Source organism: Cimex lectularius, unplaced genomic scaffold (genome assembly GCF_000648675.2).
Source record: "Cimex lectularius strain Harlan isolate CLEC.00 unplaced genomic scaffold, Clec_2.1 scaffold11, whole genome shotgun sequence".
Classification (NCBI taxonomy): Eukaryota; Metazoa; Arthropoda; class Insecta; order Hemiptera; family Cimicidae; genus Cimex; species Cimex lectularius.
In genome coordinates this window covers 541,056-561,809 of record NW_019392673.1, presented here as the reverse complement: position 1 = coordinate 561,809, position 20,754 = coordinate 541,056, and the positions used below count along the sequence as shown (strand labels likewise).

Here is a 20,754-nt window from a genome sequence, read left to right as displayed (position 1 = left end):
TCGTCTTGTGTAACAGAATCACATTCTTCATGGGTTTGAAGCTATTCAACGCTTGTTGGAGGCGACTAATGATATGTAACCCATATTTTTATTATGTCCCACAAATAGAAGAACGTGCTGGCCACTTCATTGTGGTAATCCCTACATCCTCCAATTAATGGGTGACAACTTCATGCGGTCAGCATTATCATGCATTAATACGAATTTGTCCCTAATAATTGAAGCGAATGGGAACACAGCTAGAAGAATTTCCTCAAGGTGCCTTAGAGCAGTCAAAGATTCTGGTTGATTTCGGTCCTAGTGTAGACGTCGATTCCTTCCGATACCACAACTATCTTTGAAAAAGCTTTGGCCATTCACACGTGGCACATGAAGCAAAACGTTCTCCACGTCTTTTCATGGACCCGGTGATATGATTGCCACTAACCAAATCGGTACTTGTTCTCTGTCCACATTGTTCAAGTTTTCAAGATAAATGTTGATTTTGGAATAGTTTTCTTACTTCTCGATACCTCTCCACTAGTAGAGAGCATGATACGGGACGTCAAGAGACTAACGCTTCGATCGTGACTTCCGGTTGTCCTAAACCACTGTAGTGCATCTTGAATGGTAGGCCTCGGGTTATGTAAAGGTTCTTTTGTCGTAGGCCAAAGCATCTGCTTGGGCGAGATCTTCTTGACTTAAAATCATTCTTTTAATTAAAAAAAAAAATTAATTTGTTCTGAAATGTATTGTTTCATCAATGAAACCAATCTAAAAAACCAATTCTCTCTCGATAAGTTGGCTCTGAAAAAGATGAAATTGAACTGATTTTCTTTATTTCTAATGAGTGTAAAGGATTAGTAACACTTTATAAAAATATTATTAAGTTATTAATGTTTGTTTACGTTTAAATTCAACTATTCAACTTTGTACCTAGTTATGGGGTTGTTTCACATGAAATATCCGATTTTTTAGTTTCATAAATTCAGAGAGGATTTAGCGGTTTTCTGTTGTTTACTTAAAATTGATTAAATTTATAATTAAGCACTATAATAATCCACTATAATAATAATTTATAATTAATCCTGCACTTTTGTTTGCAACGATGAGCTCCCCAATTTATTAGTATACCCCGAAATATGAACATGGAAGCACGCGATTTTCGTGAAATATTCCTTTACGAATTTAAACTCGGTCATTCGGCAGCTGAGGTAAGGCGTATGCGGAAGGGACTGTAAATGACCGTACCATTCGCCGATGGTTTGCTAAGTTTTCGAACCTCCAACTTTAATTGACAACGACGTCCTTAAGCGTCTAAGGAAACCACTATCAAACAGTCAGAGGATTTGCAGCACAACTAAATGCAAGTGCAGCTACAGTGTCAAGACTGTTAAGGGACATAGGAAACGTCAACAAGCTAGATCTATGAGTCCCTCATGAGCTCTATGAGGAACAGCAGGAAAAAACCGAACCATTTCTTGAAAGAATAAACTTGTGATGAAAAATGGATTGCATATGATAATCAGCGTCGATCAGGGCAGTGGTAAACATCGACGAAAGACCAGGGCACACGCCAAAACCAAATTTATACCAAAAAATTGATGGTGACCTTACGGTAGACCATGGCTGGGATTATTCACTCACTACTCCTTTTTGCCTAGAGGTGAGACCATTAGCTCTACATCGTACTGCAAGGAAATTGACGAAAGAATTACTAAAAAAAAAAAAAAACCTACATTTCGGAAAGATCCTATACTCCTCTTTTGCCTCATGTTTCAAAATATGATGTAAAAAAATTGAAAGAGCTTGGCTACGAAGTTCTGCAGCATCTTCCTTATTCTCCAGTTGTCTCCAACAGATTTTCACCTGTTTAGGAATTTAGGCAACTTCGTCAAAGGAAGGTTTTTTGAAAACGATGTTCAAGTCCAAAAAGCGTTTTCGGATTTTGTTTCATTTCAAAGCTCAGAATTCTTCAGTTCCGGCATAAAAGCTAGGAAAAATGTGTAGAAAATGAAGGAACTTTGAATAAAATGATTTTGTTTTTATACAGTAATTTTACTTTAAAAAAACCTTTACCTTGGAGACGGACATTTCGTGTGAAACAACCCAATGTTATGGAAAATAAATATATGTTTCAAGTATTTTTGTTTTTGAGTGTATAAATCCGACGTCGTTTTTCGATCTTAAACGACATTCAAATAAAATTCGAGAGTTCATCAAGTTTAATTGTGTTTCTCATTTGTGGACTTTGCGAGAATTGTCCCCTGTCGCTATATTATCTCTGAACAATTTTCAAAATGCGGGAAGAGCGAAGTTAAGATGCGGGACCGCAATCAACAACTTTTTCAACCTCCTGTAAGTGTTCCACCGGAGTTGTACATTCTAAAAGGGGCCACCTATAAAATTCTACGCGCTCTGTTTAATTGAATTCGCCCCTTTCAGACCCATAGGAAGGAGAAGAAAATGTTTCGGCCTGCAATAGAAATATACAACCGGCCTAATGGAAATTAGGAGAAAAACGTTCTGAAGACTATCGGTAAACCCTAACGCAACAACGTATCCCACATGCCAAAATAACAATTTTTTTTACCATAGCAAATAGTTTATCTTCAATTGATATTATAGACTGATATAAATTCATTTATTTTAATTTACTTCCACGTATTGAGCTTTGAAAGTTTGAACAGCTGCAAGTCTTCACTGAATAAATACAATTACTCACTTTGCTGGATAAATCTCAAAGCATCCGCTCTAGCCAGTACATCAGTGAATGAATAAATTACCTTTTCTATTTAAGAACAAAAGAGTCTTTATACTAATTTTAAACATTCTGTAATGAAAAATCGACCGAATTGGAGTAATTTCGGATCTGAGTAAACAGATCTATCCTTTTCCGAATTCAGTCTTTCAACCGCGTGCAACAAAGGTGAACATGAAACTCTAATTAAAGGGGGGAAAAGAACTCATTTCGACACAGAACTTACTCAATAAACGGCGTCGACCCAGCTCGCCCCCATCAACCTTGTGTGCCTGGAATCACAATAGCCAGTCCTGCGTCGACGACGCTTTTACTTTCATTCCGCTTTCACCTCAATTACCTGAAAATAACTGGGTAACAGTGGGTTGTATAAGAAAATATATCTTTTTTTTCGGTTTTACAATGACGGCGGTTTTGTGCCGCTTCGGCTTGGACGTCCATAAAAAATTAACTAATTTTTCAAACCTTCTTCCATGAATAACCTAATTTTACATACTCGTGTGTGCCTTATGTAATTTTACGGTATTTCTTTCTTTCTCGAAACACACTCACTGAAAGGAGCTAACACACATTTTTAAGTTATTTAATATTTTCCTTCATACACAATCAAATTCCCCTGGATTTAATCTCTTAACAGCAGAAATCAGGTCTTTCTATTATACGACCTCACAGCTTAAACTATTAAAGCTATTTTTAGACAACTGAAGAGGACCAAGCGCTACGAACTTGCCTCCTAGACTTAAGTTTCCACTTTAATAAATTAAATTCACTAATTTCGTGGTCAGCTTGACCAATTAATACTATACAATTAATTAAGGCTTTTAGTTGAAATGAAAAAAAGTTAATGGCACGAGAGGGATTCGAACCCAGCCGAAGGTCGTGGGTTCGAATCCCTCTCGTGCCATTAACTTTTTTTCATCTCAACTAAAAGCCTTAATTAATTAATAAATTAATAAGGACATCAGTGGGTGTACCTAATTTTAACTAGTTTTTACAATTTTATTTTGTTCCAGATTTAGTAAATGAAGAGATTAATTAAAACAGAACATCTATCTAATGAGAGCATGGCTACAACTACTCTATATACAGCTTGCTTTCAAATTGTTATGTCCTGGTCTATAGTACCCAAAAATTTATGTTGAAATGCTATAATTCGGACTGGTTCGTGGGTTATTGGACTTTCACCCCCAAGGATTGTCACCCCCCCGATGTGCTAACCCTAGGGTCTAAACCACCAGGGAGTTCACCTACCCCGTACCGGCTGGGACACTAGTTAAGTCAGACGCCCAGCAGACCGTCTTTCCCCAACCAACGGGGTTAAGCTATGTCATGTCAGCCCCAACGCATGCAAACTATAATCTAACCTAAAACTAACTAACTTCTGTAAAACCGTCGCAACACAGCGCAAATAAATACATTTACACCTACTCATTATACTTATTCTGAGTAGTCGGTGGAGTGATCAATATTCTTCCATTGACCTGTATACCTCATTGATAATCTAATCGAAATTAGGGTCGAACGAGGTACTTTTATAAACGTTCCGCTATCGACCACAAATGCACTGCTGGAGGAACGATGATAACGCTACATTTCACTATCAGCCCCACACCACTCACACTAATAAATACAAGCACTCAAACAAAATACATAAAACAGAGCTATATACAAATAGAAAAACCCCACGACCTCCAAAAATCGGAACAGGGGACCCAGAAATTCGCTACTGAGCCGTAGAAACATTTTTAAATTTGGCGGCATGCCTACACGCTCTCTCTAAGGAGCCAAGGCATATCAAGCTTCTATTATGTGGGTCTCATGGAGAACCTTTCTCCGCGCGGGCTTTGGCGCATGAGCAGGTGCCCGTTCATAGGTTATTGTTTTATTTTATTTGCCCAACTATTTATTTAATATAATAACCGTTGCAATATAATATCAATAAATATCAATATAATTTGTATACTCTTGGATTTATATATATTAATTGGATATTTTTACCGCTTTGTTTATTGATGATTCGTCCCTATTCAAATTATCTTCTCTGAAGGCTAAATAAAGCTTTTTGTCTTAACGTCGAGTAGGAAGTAAATTTTTTTCAATTTATAACATTAATCCTTTATAAAAGAAAATGATGAGTATAAAATATGTGGAGTAACCGAGGAAAAAGGATGAAGAAACTGACAAAACCAGTGTTGGGGACGGGTCTTTTAATGATCTTTCCTGTTTTTTTACATTCGCTTTATTCATATTTGGGTTTATATTCTTATTAACGCGAGCCACACTAAGGACGTCGCCTTTCTTGTTATGCCGAAGGCCAGGGGCTTTCATAATTAAAACGAAATTGTTGACAATCAAAGGCATTAATAAAACCGTAAAAGCTTCTTTCCCCCTCCGGCAACATCACAGTTCATTTGCCAATTATGGACAAATAAGAAAAACTAATTACCGCGGAAATTAATTACGCCCGGCTCGACCTTCCAAGTGGTCCTTGCCGAGGCAATCGTCCTGAAACGCCCTGGGGGTCCCCGATCTCGATAAATCCCAATTAAAAATCTGGAGGATTTCCAACATATTTGCAATGGACGTTGAATAACGAATAACCTTGTAAACTGTTATAGAGCCGCTGTTGTACGTATTTCGGTTCATTATTGGATTTCAGCCAACGCCCGGTGCTGCAGATGAACATTTTCGCTGTTGGGTATGGCAATGACCATCGTCCCGGCTGTCACACCTCCGCCTCCCGTCAAAGTTGAGGTCAGACGGTCATAACATAATAATTTCGATCCTTACCACAAATAGACAATTAACCTGACCAATTGAAAAAGTATATAAAATAAGACAATTATATACAGGGTGTCCGTTTTAGATGGCTGAATTTCTTTTGAACCAATAACGCTATCAAAACAACAAAAAATACGACTTTAATATTTTTTAGTCTAGTTTCAAATGTTTACCTTTTTTTGGAGAAAAATTATACAGGGTGCATCAGGTCCCTTTTTTTGGGGAACAATTATGCAGGATACATCAGGCCCAGTTCATCATCAAAATATCAAATTAGATCCTGTATATACTGACGCATCATTTTAAAGAATTTTTTACTCTGAAAACAATGGTACAATCGGTTTTTAAATTGATCAGAAAATTACAAAGTTATGGCAAAAATTTGGAAAAAACGCATTTCGTTTGTTTCGTTGCTAAGTGCAGAGTAAAAAATTTCAATAATTTCATTCTTGCCTTTAATTGCCTTTATTGTTTACATTCTGTAATTGTTTGTCAAACTCGCATTATGAGAGTAAATCTTAATTTCTGGAAGTAAGTAAATTTTACAATAGTGTCTATTCAAAATGAACCGAAGAGTCATTTTTCCGATCAACAGCGAGTTGATATGTACGACTGCTTTATTTACGACAGTGGTGGTATTGCGCGTCGTGCAGTTGAGTTGTACTCCCAGAAACTTTCTAATCGCCCCAGAGTAAACTATAAAACGTTTATTCGTGTTGCTCGCAATTTGGGGAGATACGGATCTGCTGCTGTTCTATCACCAAGAAACCGGCATCGTAATTTCGACGAGGAGCTGAATATTTTACTATATGTTTCAAATAAAATTAGAGATGTACTCGACTTACAATTTCAAGTTGTAATCGCCTTCATCCTGCCCAGGGATTTCGGGACTCTGATTATGACAGGCGTCTAACATTCCTTGCCCAAATGTCGATTTGGGAGGCTGAAGAAATCGTTCTTCAGTACATCATATGAATCCAAGTTCACCTCTAATGGCATACTAACGCATAGGAATTTTCGAACGTGGGCAAGTCCGAGAATTTCTTACTCTTGTCATCATCAGGTTATTTACAGTATCAACGTTTGGTGTTGACTTCTCGGAAATAAATTAATTGGGCCTCTACGAAAATTATTTAAATGGCGTTCAGTTCCTCAATTTTTTGATGTTACTCTGTTAGATGATGTTCCTCTGCGACAACGACAAAGAATGATTCTCCAGCTTGATTGATGCCCCGCACACAACTCTTTGCAGGTGAGACGTTATTTGAATCGTCACTTCCAGGAGAGGTGCTGGCCCCCTCGGTCGGTCGATTTAACTCCACTTGACTATTTTCTATTGGGCCATTTCAAAAACAATGTGTACTCCAATCATAACCCACTTTTTTTCCAAACTTTTTGACATAACTTTGCCATTTTTTGACTAATTTAAAATCCGATTGCATTATTGTTTTCAACGTAAAACATCCTTTAAACCGATATGTCAGGATGTAAGGGTCGTATTTGAAATTTGGAAATTGATTTGGGCTTGATTACGGGGCCATCTAAAAAAATCCCCTCTATTATTTTTAAGTTAATTTTTGTTCCTGTTATGTATATTTCAGTGTTATGTATACGTTGATTTGTTTTATACTTTAATTTTATTTCAACTCTAAGTTTAATGGAAGTTTGTGTATTTTCGTGTATTCACACCTGGGTATGGTAATACCTATTTCTTTGAAATTACATGTTATGTACAACAGTAAAAAATCCTGGAAATTCTTTGTGAAGTTGTTCTAAATTATATTGTCTTTTGTTAACCCGATCCATGTATATGCATATTTCGTAAAAATGCAGAAAATTATCTATCTATTGGTCTTCTTGGTTGATTCTATAATTTCTCTCAGTTCGGTTGGAACTGATAATCTGTATATATAAAACTGACTGACTGACAGACAACGCCCAGACCAAACCGATGGATCGAAAGGGCTGAAATTTTGACAGTGCATTCTTATAATGACAAGGATAGCCGCTAAGAAAGGATTGTTGAAATTCTGTCTCTCTCTCTTTATATATAACATTTCCAAGACTGAACGACAGACAACGCATAACATTCATAAGGAATACGGTCAAAACCCGGTGATTTATATTTTGGGTACTTACTAAGTCTACATTCCAATTCTGAGAGTCCAAACGGTCTGTCTGTATTCTTGCATCTACATAAGTTTTGGTAGCTTCATGCCAGACTTTAGTAAGCATCTACTGTTGTTTTCATTTGGTTTGACAAAAATGATTCGAAACGATTAACTTACCACCGTTGTCATGCTTTTTCAAAAATTCCAATCAATCATGACTTCTAGCTTCTTCATTATTGCAGTTTTCTACTAATTCGAAGTTTTCGGATTAACGGGACTTATCTGTATTACCAGGGCAATATTGTTTTTATTCAACTCGCAATATCTAACAAACATTTTTCCTTAAAAAATATACATAATTTTTTTAATAGTACAGCTCATTAGTAGCTTGGTAGTTTCCAATTTTGGTGTTGGTCGGCAGACTACGAGTCATCAACCCACAGATCTGAAGAAGCAAAATATAAAAGAAAATCTCAGTATTTTTTCTTTTTTTAAAGGTTACACCAATTTTTCAACATGGAATTGGATTGTATAGTCTTTTTACCATTATTCCCGCCAGACATGGCAATGTTTTGTGTAAACAGACAGCTCTATTTTTTTTCCAATTTGAGTTATTATCACAATAAACCGTCCAGAGGTAGACGGATAACTACCTGAGTCTAATATTAATGATGTTCACGTGGTGAAATTTGGCGAGTTCCCAGAAATCACAAGGACGGTCTCGTCTTTATTGTACAATTGAGTCTGCAACGCCTCCGCTCACTTCGGCTCTTTTTTTTTTTTATTAATCCTCGTCTTGACATAATAGAAAAGCCGCATGACAAATTGTCTAGGCGAAAAAAGCTGAACAAATAAATCAGTATAACAAAACCAAAGTCGTTTTTCTTTTGACTTTAATCCTACGCAGATTGAGGCACTTTTACTAATCGAACTTTGATATCCTCCTAGAGCAATTACCCTTACTATTTAATTTCTCTTTAAATACGAATTTGAAGGTGGCATCATGAGGAATAAAAGGAAAAACAACCCCACGGGATATTGAACATTGAAACTTTGCCATAGAGTAATGGATGAAACGATGAAATCTCCCTGTTAATAAAAGTTGGCGGGGAGTCTTCATTTAATTTTGACCCCTTTTGCCGATGTCGCATTGCAAAAAAACGACTTGTTTCTGGGACATTGTTATTGGAGAAAAGTTGACAACCTTTTTTTTTACAACCTTTTCCCTTACGCAAACAAAATGGAGCCCTTCGGCTCCTGTCAAATGCAGGAAGGTACGGTAATGTGTAATGAAGCAAAATGGCTATTAATAGAGACCCGGTTTAAAGGCATTGCTTCTTCCGACAAATTGTAAACTCAGTATTTTCTTTCATGTCTGGGATTTCTCTTCAGACGAGTTTCATTTTGTATTTTCTTAAAATGAAAATGAATATAATCGCGTATCTTTTATTCTTGAGATAACCTACCTTGATTAATTTTAAGTTCAAAGTTTAAGTTGATTAAGTTTAAGTGTAAAAGAAAAAGTCTAAATGGAAAAACGTTTGCAGCATCAATAACGAGATGAAACGTTGTCTTGTCGTGAAGGAAAAGGTCTTCTTTTTTTTCAATTTACTAATGCATGCTCCTTTCTCTAGCTAACTTCATTTTCTTGCGAGTTGGGTGTTCGATAAAATTGACCGCTTTCAGACACGAATAAATGATTCCTCTCCAATACAACCAAAAGATGGCTCATTGGATCCCTTAATTGAGTTTCAAGGATACTTCAGAATTTATACATAATTGTCCGTCCTTACGACGAGCCAAGCTCAATTTTATGTGTACTTCACCTAACAAGGGGCGGGCATATCCGCGGAATATTTCATTTTATGTTTGAAGTGCTCGACCTTTCAGTGCGTGCTTAGTTATCTCGAAAATTCCAACAAGATTTGTAACACAACAATAACAGAACACTTGTGAATAATGTCTGGACGTCTGAGACAAAATAAACAATTTACAATTTTTTCTCCGAGGCAACAGTCATATCAACCCTCGGGATGCCGGTGTTTTTGAAAAAAGCCCATTTGTATGTCGGGTTCGAATTGGCCGCTGGATTCGAACCCTGGACCTTTACATACAGTGATGAGCGCCGGTGTTAACGCGTTAACCGTTGCAGCCACCGACGCCCTCTATTGTCTTACACTATATGAAATTTCTTCTTTATCTCAGACGCTTACTAAGACCTAAATCCGCACTGAGCGTACACAATAAATTAGCAATATACAAGGCACTAATTAGATCGATTTGGGGGCAAGCCATCCAACATTCAAAGATCCAATCTTTTCAATCCAGTCCTACATCGCATCCTCAACACTCCGTTTTACATCACTAATCAAACGTTTACAAAGACCTAGACATCCCATTCGTACGGACACAACTTCTACTCCAAGCTCTCCATCCACACCAGTCCTCTAGCTCAAGTCCTTTCTTCAACGACCCACACTAACAACCCTCCATGCCGGCTAAGAATATAGTGTAGCCTGATGGCCTAACACAACCCTAAACAAAAACAACCAACAATACTAAATAATGAGTTCCAGCAATGGCCGGCTCCTCTCCCCCATCCCCTGATATAAAAGGTTTCAGATCTTTATTTTTTCTCCCACCACCTTCATTTTTTTTTTTTTTTTTACTTTGCCCTACAGACATTCAGTCAATGACAATTAATTGGTGATAACGCCAACCGACCCGGGCCACCCCCAAGGGCACTACCCCATACACCCGCTTCTCATTCAGGTTTACATCTAATTTCGGTAGCATTAGGAGGATGTGGATAAAAACCATACATGGCAACAGAGGCCCCTGGAAAAGTCCACATCCTCCCCACTTCCCGGGGACCAATTGCCCTTTGAATGCGGAGTACCCCCCGGAGACAACCCGAGACAACCGACCCAGCATCACCCGAATGACCCAGGTTCCTACCTGTCAATCAACCAACTGATAAATAAATAGTTATTAATAATCTATACAAATGTACCAATATCACCAAACAACTTTCAATATAAATAGTCAATAAATAAATCAGTATTTACATCGGTAATAGCTAATCAATTGGTAAATAAATAATTATAAATAATCTATACAAATGTATCAGTATCAGCAAACAAATTTCTATATAACTAGTCAATAAATAAATCAGTATTTACATCGATAATAAATAATCAATCTGTAAATGTATACTTAATAAATTACTAATATAAATATATAAATTCTACTACATAAGTAACAATGTAAATCTTTAATAATTTAATAATTGGACAGATATTGCATTAATCAATTGATTAATTATCTGACGATTAAGCCTTCAGATCATTTTTATTCAAAAATTCAAACAACGTCTTAAATACCATTTCATTTTCAGAACTTATAAGGCTATTAAAATTGAAGGGCTTCTCTACCTCTTTGTAACTAAAGATTTGTTCAAACATGAATTTCTCGCTTCTTCATACTCCGGACAATCAAACACAATATGTTGCATTGTCTCGGGTTCATCGCATGTTTCACAATTTGGAGAGGGTCTTATACGAATTCTGTTCAGATAGGCACCACTTATGCATTGATTCGCCCTGATTCTGATAATCGAATAAAAAAACCCGCCTTGCTTCCCCTCATTGCGAAAATCCATGAAATGGGACGGGGTTCAGGATTGAAAGCCTTAAAAAAAGAACCTATCCCTATTATACAACTTTTTCCATTCCTGTGACAATTTTTTAGTTAGTACTCTCTTTATATCAGATTTGGGTATTCTGACGTTCTGGACTTCTGGACCCGATGTAGCTTCCTTTGCCAATCTATCAACAATTTCGTTATGCTCCACTCCACAGTGACCGCGACACCAACCAAATGTTACTTTTTTGTTTTTTAGGTCTAGGTCATATGTTTTGCCAACTATTTCCGTCAATAGTAGTCACATTTAACCTTAGGAGAAAAAGTATGGATTCATTTTGTTGAATGTATAAATTTTGTGCAAAAATATAATACATTTTAGAGAAATTAATTCGTTAAAAACAACCCATTTCACTCACTTTTATCCGTATACATTAAGGAAATAAAAATACTGGGTGTTTTTTAATTTTATTAGGGCCGTCTTTGCCTCAAGGAAGATATGGGGAAGTCCTAACTGTAAGAATAGGATGATCTACAGCTTCTGATATCTGATTTGACTTTGAGAATAAAGAAGCACACAGAATGGAATCAATAAGAACAGATGTCATATTAAGGATTTGTATATTATTTTTTTATTTAGCCGAGACTTAGAGAGTATGATTAGTCAACTAAGGATAAAAAACAAATATTAAAGTGTTTAACAAATAAAAAAAACTATTTATCATGAAAAAGAATTAGAAATTTTTCTTATCAAATACGCTTTACCTTTAATCACGAAAGTCAAAACCAATTCATTGCGGGATAATACCGCGATAATAATCACAATGCAATTTGAAAGACTTTTTTGCTTTAAAGGCTTTTTAAAGGATTCCCGTAACAGCCAAGACGGTTGCAATATTTGGATTTATTTCATCGCGATATCCTTTTTCGACTGCTGAATACACTTAAGTGCTGGCCCTCCTCCAAATCTTAGATACATTGCCAGCTTTAACATCCCAAGTGGTTAGTGAACCCTCGTTTCCTGAATCATTTTTTTGAATTCTCTTATAAAACTTATGAATTAATATTTTAAAACTGGCATCAATAAATCTTGTTTTTGTTTTTCAGACAAAATTTGTTACATAAATCATGCTCAACAGCAAATTTAAATGTAAAAATAATCAACAACAAATGTTGTTTGCAAATGCACGTAAGTAAGGCATAGATAAGAAAGAAAATGTAACTACAAGAAGTTATCTAAATCTATTAATACACCGATAAGAAATCATTATACACTAACAAATCAACATGCAATAATCAACTTACAACTGACTAATAGAATCACATCGTTTTTATTAGACTAATTTAGATCAGATTTATGCTAAAGTTTCGATAAAAAAGATCCATCGACAATAAATTGTTGAAAAAATTTTTGTAACTATTTTTTTCCTTGTTTAGTAATGTTATGTTCCCTTTTCACTAGTTTTCCCCTCAACCTTTTGTTTACCATTGTATTGCTGGCAGTCCTTAAACATGATCTACCTCAAGGGTGCCTATAACATCAACTTTAACTATATAGTAAAAGAAATTATTTGTTTACATTTGTGCCACATAAAAACTATTACCTAGACCCGTGTCAAAACATATTTTCCAAGTTTTAACAACCGAATTTTCTCGAAGATTGAAAATTGAGGCAAAAAGTGAAAAACAACCTGTCTGTAATTCGGTTGGCCGTTTTCTTTACCGTACAACGGACCCGAATTCAGGAAGAGAGCCCCACATCTTCATTTCAAGAGCCAACGCAAATCCAAAAAACCCCAATTTGCTCAGTTTAGGCTGAACTCGTAGGTTTAAATTACCTGAGCCCCGGCAACCCCCCGGAATCTACGAGAAATTCTAAAGAGTAATTTATCAAATTTCCCCCGCCAGGAACAATAATTGTTGTTAAACGTAATGTTCATTTGCAAATCATCCCTGGAAAAAGCATTGCCACTGAGTAAACCCAGCAATTTTAGACCTAATTATCTCTTTGTCAGTACTTCTATAAAGTCTAGTAAATACTTTTCTAATAAAGGAAAAATGAATCTTCAGAGTATAAACGAAAATCAAACCGACTGAAATCTCTAGGTAAAGCATATAGTTTGGGGAAAATTGTGCAATTAAAAAATATCACAGAAAAGAGACGAAACCACTCTAATCTTCGTCTCTTTCTTAGCACCAAAGGTGACGACCATAACATAAAAGACCATGTCAAATTCCAGTAATAATTTGATATTTGACTTGAATGGGAACGCCTGTTTTAATAGACCTGACCAGTTCTATTAACCTAGCTGATTTAGCTGTGGGACTAGGTGGGAGATAAGAGATAACTGTGGGGTAAATGTCAGACTCAAAAATACTGTTAAGAATTAACCAATTCAATCTCCTGACCTTTAAAAAGCCAACGTCACTGGAGACAACTCTACCACCTTTGTTAAAAGTGGTGTTAAAAGTTAAAAGTCAAAATTAAGTGTTGCAAATAAAGGTCTCGAAACTTTCTTAGTTCCAAAGAAAACCAGAAACTCTCAAAGAAAGGGATACTCAGCCAAAACATTAATGTGTTCTTCCTTCGCGGAGGAGTTACAGGAGGAATCATATCGCCGAGGACGGTAGTTTAAGATATATCAGTAGAAACATTAATAGAACAATAGAATTATCACCTCCGACTAGTTACAGGAGGAATCATCTCTCAGGTAGATAAATAATCTTTAGATTCGATACGATACATTTGATATTCGTGTTCAGTGAATGAGACTATATCAAAAATATTCGTTTTTATGACTCAATATATTATATTCTTCATTTCAGCACACCCGAAAAGAAAAAAGCATATTTTCTGTATAGAAAAGTCGTTATCTTGGTTTACAAAAATGGATCAGTTGAACCCTTAGGGCAGCCTTTGTATCAAGTTAAAAACAGGAACGAGTGCTTTGACCACGAAAACCCTTTTCCATCTGAAATTGTTTTTAATCATAACGCTTAATTTGCTACTTTATGTTATAATTTGAACAAACATTAGTTTGTTTAATTTTTTGCCGATGTCTCATTAAAATGACAGAATTGCCTAAGATATATTTATATTGTATTACAATAAATTACTGTAATATCAATTGACCTTTTAGATTAACATAATCGCCTATTGTAATAAGTGTAACACCAGTGTATACAGTAATTATACTAGACCGATTTATCGCCGAATACGTTGTTCATGCAGATTACGTTAGAACATACACTACTCTAACGAGGAGTGTAAACAAGAGGTTGAGGTCTATTTAAAGGACGCTAGGATAACGATCAGTGTTGACAGTGGTCGAGGGGTCTTTCAACTACTCCGAGATACTTTCTTTTGTCAGTCAGCACTTTCCGGCAGTATAATAACCCCTGCTTTTGCCAGATAAGGACCAGGGTATCGCACCCTTGCAGCTTTAATTTTCTCCCTTTATTAGGAAGACTTTTTGCTTTTTCAACCCTTATGATGTACGATGGTAGTTTACATGAGAAAATATTTGTTTGTATTTGTATTTGTTTACAACGCAGACTCTTATATAGATTTTGTTGTTTTAGTGTTCGGTATCTAAAAGGTCATAAAGGCTGGTGGCTTTTTTATTAATAATTCTTTTATATAAAATTATGTTCAATGTTTTAAATGATTTTTTCAGGAATGATTCACTTCTGCTTGAATCCAACGTGATTATGTCTGAACTACGGCCATCCTGCTCGAAATAAAAGAATCATTGTAGGAATTTATAGAAAGTAATGCGCGGAAAAGACAGCATGTGAGGCTGAGATGACGTCTAAAATATAATTAAGAGTTAAAATTCAATTGGTCTTTGCACGTAGGCATAACAGATAAAAGATAGCAATTTGTCATGACGTAGAATCCCGATCTTCGTAATGGATAAATTAGTACAGGAGTGGAGGTACAAGGGTAAAAGATTAAACAGTTAACTCAAATGTAGGTTATTATTTGAGTGAAATATCATATATTTAAAATAGCGAATGAAACCCCCAGATGGTATTTGGAACGGTAGAACAGTTTTTGATCTAATGGCTTTCAACCCAATCTGACTAAATTATACTAATTATCCATCTACCTCCAGCAAGTCATGGATGCGTTATTATTGGAAACGTGGCCAGACGTTGATCCATTTTGTTACGTCCAAATGTTTGAGATGTAACGGTTCCTTCGTTCTGTTCAATTTTTTTTAATTGTGCAAATTTTCCGTGTCCTGTGTGAACGGACGTGCTTTTAACGCGCCGGACTAATTTGAACTTAACCCCTCCACCCCTTGGTCGTGTTGTGGGTAAAACTACACGAATAAATTCTCTTTTATGGCCTTGGTTATTCCCTGCTGATACTCCTGTATAATTGTTAGGAAAACAACCTCATGAGGAAACCTGATCATTTATGAGGAAACCTGATTACTTTTATGTCTCCTTTAACGCCATAGGAAGCGGGTTTTTAAAAAATCTTCATTGACTTCCTTGTCTATATTCAACAGGTTGCCTCAATGCGACAGGGATGTTTTTTTATGAAGTCACGATTCTTGAAAGACCTCCTTGGAGATAAAAACGACCCGGAAGCCTCTCTCATCTCCCTACCTAATATTGAGTCTTATCAGAAGAAAATCCATAAATTGCATGTCGGATAAAATCAGGAACAAAAAGGATAACGGATAAACCTTACAAGCCCAAAGAAGATAAACTGGAGAGTGAACTAGTCCCATTTTTTGACACAATATATCTTAAAGAGAGGATTTTCCAAAAAGATTTATTTCCTCCGTGGCCATTGTCAAACTGCATGTGATGCTACCAACGAATTTGAATATGAGTACATTTCTGGCAGTGGATTTGGGGCAGAGGCAAAACAATATCGAGAAACTCTTTATTGTACAGCCATTTTCCAAGAGATTTTTCTTTTTCAATAATTTCTTTTATAAAAATCTAGTCATATTTATATATTTATAAACATTATATTAAATAATGCGTAAAACGTAACTTAAATTATTAGATTATCCTGGAATCCTATTTAACTGGCCTGTGCTTCAGAGTGAGGTGGGGGACTTGTACTCATTATCAGATGTAAGTATACAAGCCGGCGTCCTACAAGGGCGTATTATAGGTACCATCCTTTTACCACTTCTAATTCTGACTTTTCTCAACATCCGCGATCATTATCACTTATGCAACAATTCTGTACTCTAACCTGACTCCTATCCAAGCTATCTCTAACATCCAGGAACACCTTGAGGTAATCGGAGCAAAGATGAATGACTGAATGAAAAACGCAGTGTACATTCACATTGAAAAAAAAAAAAAAAACGACAAATAATGTCTTTCACTGCATCAACAAGGAGATAAAGATTTCTATTGAAGTCAAGTATGTACTTAGGACTATTCCTAGACAGACTAGAAGATTGTAGAGTAGAGAGCAGACGTGGAATCCCACAGAAGAATTAAAAGACAGCAACAGAAGACTTGAACAACTACGAGAATGTCTAGGACCAAAATCTGTCTTGACCGACAAAACCAAACTAACGTCATACAAGAAATTCTAACCTGAATCCTATCCAAGCTACTCCAACAGCCAAGAAAATCTTGAGTTAATCAAAAACTGGTGGAAAAGTGGAGGACAGGACAGAATAAGGAAACATGTACCCAGTGATAATTTACAATAACAAACAGTTTTGCCCTCCACTATACATCAACGAGACTTCCACTTTGAATTATACCAGTCTGTCTTCTTTACCGTGCCTAACCACATACAAATTTTTTTAAAGAACCATCTTCAGCTTTAATAATTTTTAAATATTTATATAATTAGATCAGAAAATTTTTCTGATAATTCAACCAGTTATAATAAATGAAGTGATATCAGCACACGTTTATTGGCACATCTGAAATAAGGTCGTTAACAATTGCAGCCTCGGTTAATTAATTTTCGACGATTCTTCCTTTTTATCATTTTCCACCTAATTTAGTTGGGCGTTGCCTGGCGATGTTCTTTGATCATGGCCACGCTTCAAGAAGCTGTTCACTTAGTTATCTTGGCGAGAGGTCCACCAATTAACGAGCCAACGGCTGTAACCTGCTCCGATTCAGTAATTAAACTAAATCCAATTATGAAACGAAACAAGATGTAGAAAAATAAAGAATTAAAAGATTTTTCCCGTTTAAAATATACAACAAAAAATTTCCTCTCTGATTTTGTATACTACTAAAGGATAAAATATATCCACAGTTTATTCCTATATCATTCAAGCTGTACCATTCCTTCTTCATCTCGGGTGACTCATTAGCTTTATCTCTTTTTCTCCACCGATTTATGCTAATTAACAAATGTTTCTCTCTCTTTTCTATCTTTCCCTTGAAAGACCTCCTTGGAGGAGATAAAACGACCCGGAAGCATCTCTCATCTCCCTACCCAATATTGAGTCTTATCAGAAGAAAATCCATAAATGGCATGTCGTTTCTCTCGTGCATTCTTTCTCTTTCCTTCATCAATTACATCAACATCATCTATGGACTTATCCATCTAAATTTTTTAATTGGTACTTACTCTTCTCATAATTTCTCTTTTTTTATCAAACTCCCTGTAATGCATGTTTAAGAGAGGTCCAAGAAACATAATTTTGTGAGACTTGTAAACAAAATTGTCACTGAATCAATCCCTTGTCTTCTTTTCTTTTACTCAATCTCTCTCAAAATAACCTATATTAATTTTTAATCTCTCTTGATCTCTCTCATTCTTCTCACTTTTCAATTTTAATTATTTTAATCACGTTCTCACTCACCTCTTCGCCTTTTTTTTCTCTTTTTGCCTCTTTCCCTCTCAATCTCACCCCCAATAGTTCAAGCTTTCTTGACCTAGCTCGCACTCACTACATTTCTCTATATTTCCATCTATCAATCTATGTATTTATCTGTCTACATACATTATTGTCACGAACACTTCATCACTTGCGTGAAAATCCATTTCTCATGTTGAAACATCATACAAAATCTGTTTACAAAAATGCTATCAAACTGTCTGTCTTTTTCGCGGAAGCTCGTGGTTTATCTGTAGAGAAACCCTACATTCGACAAGCCTCTTAACTTGCCAATTACACCGTTCATATATACAGTAATATGTGTTTGTCCATATTATGATAATTCTCCCCTGCTTATGCTTTCGTCGCGTGTTCGCATGCCTGTCTGTTTATTGATCGCAAGGTAACATTTTTATAATTGCCATTCAATATTCAATACGTTTCTTAACGAGACACGAGGCAAAGTGGGTATAAGTTAAACAATAACCACGTTTGAAAAATATCGGGTTGTCCGGAAAATAATGCAGGATTTTAAGTTTTCATTAAAAAAAATCTATATAAAATATTCTGTTTACGTTTACAGGATTACTCATTTGTATGAATGTCAACACTTATTAATCCTCTTCCAAATGATATTGTTTGTTTACCTCTGTAGCATTCCGCTACTTGGAAATAATTCAGTCATCCTTATAATGTCAAAGCGAGAATTTCGTACGATTTTCTTTTACGAGTTTAAACTCGGCCGAAGCGGAGCCCAAACGGCTAGAAACATTAACCAAGTCTGGGGCGAGGGTTGTGTTAATGAGTGCACTGTGCAAAGGTGGTTTAAAAAATTTCGGGAGGGAGATTTCAGCCTTGAAGATGAAGAAGGTCGTGGAAGGCCTTCCTCTCTTAATGATGATGTTCTGCGATCAGTGGTGGAAGAAAACCCCAAAACAACTGTTCGAGAACTTGCAGAGCAACTCAAAGTCAGTAAAACGACCGTCGCTGACCACCTCAAGGCGATTGGAAAAGTGAAAAAACTCGAAAATTGGGTTCCACACTCATTAAACGATCGCCAAAAAAATCAGCGCTTTGATGTTTGTGCATCACTTCTTTGTCGAAACAAAAATGACCCATTTCTGGCCAGAATTGTTACATGTGACGAAAAGTGGATTCTCTACGATAACACTAGACGTTCTGGACAGTGGCTCGACAAAGGAGAAGCTCCAATACATTTTCCAAAGCCCCCAACTCATCAAAAAAAGGTAATGGTTACGGTATGGTGGGCTTCATTTGGTTTAATACACTACAGCTTCTTAAATCCTGGCGAAACCATCAATGCTGAATCATACTGTAACCAAATTAATACCATGCATCAGAAATTGGCAGTAATGAAGCCCTCTTTGGTCAATCGGAAAGGGCCCATTTTGTTGCATGACAACGCTCGACCACATGTGTCACGTGTAACGTCACAAAAATTATTGGAGCTTGGCTATGAAACTTTGCCTCACCCACCCTACTCTCCGGACCTCTCGCCTACTGACTAACATTTTTTTAGACACCTGGACCACTACTTACAACACATAATATTCAAAAATCAAACGGAACTGGAAAATGCATTTATTGACTTTATCAATTCTAAAAATTCTGAATTCTACTCAGACGGAATTAATAAGTTACCAACACGTTGGGAGAAATGTATTGAGAGTATGGGAAATTATTTTGATTAAAGAACATTGCTTTAAAGTAACTAGTTTCTTTTTTTTTGCTTAATACCAAAATCCTGCATTATTTTCCGGACAACCCAATAATAAAGATATTTTTTATGTAGAACACTGATTGTTTATAGGGAAAACGGTTTTTGATTTTGTTTTATGATTTTCAAATTTTAAAACGGAAAATGCATATGAAAATTGGATAATTTTAATGTGCCGTTTAAGGATTTGCTATAACAAACCTTTAGAGCTGATACTTTCCGATGAAAGAATAACCCTGAACGAAATGATAATGGTCAGTGGGAGCAAGGTCTCAAGCTGTTTTAGTTTTTTTCTCATTCTAATTGATTTATTTTGGATAGGCTGACCAAACGTTGAAAATATTAAAATTCAATGATTCCGATTTAAATGTTTTAAACAGCCTAATTATACTTACTAACTAGTAACTAGTTGAAATCGTGAGGAGCGGTCAAGAATGAGGTAGTTTGGAAAAACAAATTTTTTTCTTTATTCGACCTTTATTCGGGTCATCTTCAGGGCATAAAGTGTGGTGCTATTCTTGTGGTGTCATATTGGTTTTGTGTGAAAGTGTTGTGCAACTTTAGTGTTGTCCTTTTTAGTTAATAATTTTTCACTTTTCGACTTCCTTTGAGTTAAATTAAAACCGTCTATAATCAAAAAAATTTAGCGCGTCCTCCATTCTGTTACAAATCATATAAAATCAGCAGAATACAAATTCGCGTTTCACAACAATTTTACTCAAAACCATTATGGCACCATACTTTATATAAGTTCACTAGTTTTCGTGGTGTGCTTGACCTTCACTAAAGCTCTCCGTGGCCATTTCATTTGTCGACGAGAATCAAATAGATTACACGACATTTGAAAAATGGAAAAAAGGAGGGACAATTCAAAAAGTGAGGTTGAGATGGGAAGTTAGTGTCCGAGTGGATTGA

General features: G+C 36.0%; 2 protein-coding genes across 2 annotated transcripts in view; one reads left to right on the top strand and one right to left on the bottom strand.

The window, feature by feature from the left end:
* The window catches only part of LOC106669444 (histamine H2 receptor-like), a 153,138-nt gene that overhangs the window by 37,822 nt on the left and 94,562 nt on the right, over positions 1 to 20,754 (top strand). The window lies entirely within an intron of this gene.
* Positions 1 to 20,754, bottom strand: part of LOC106669446 (phytanoyl-CoA dioxygenase, peroxisomal-like) — a 116,419-nt gene that overhangs the window by 49,895 nt on the left and 45,770 nt on the right. The gene's annotated exons all lie outside the window — the stretch shown is intronic.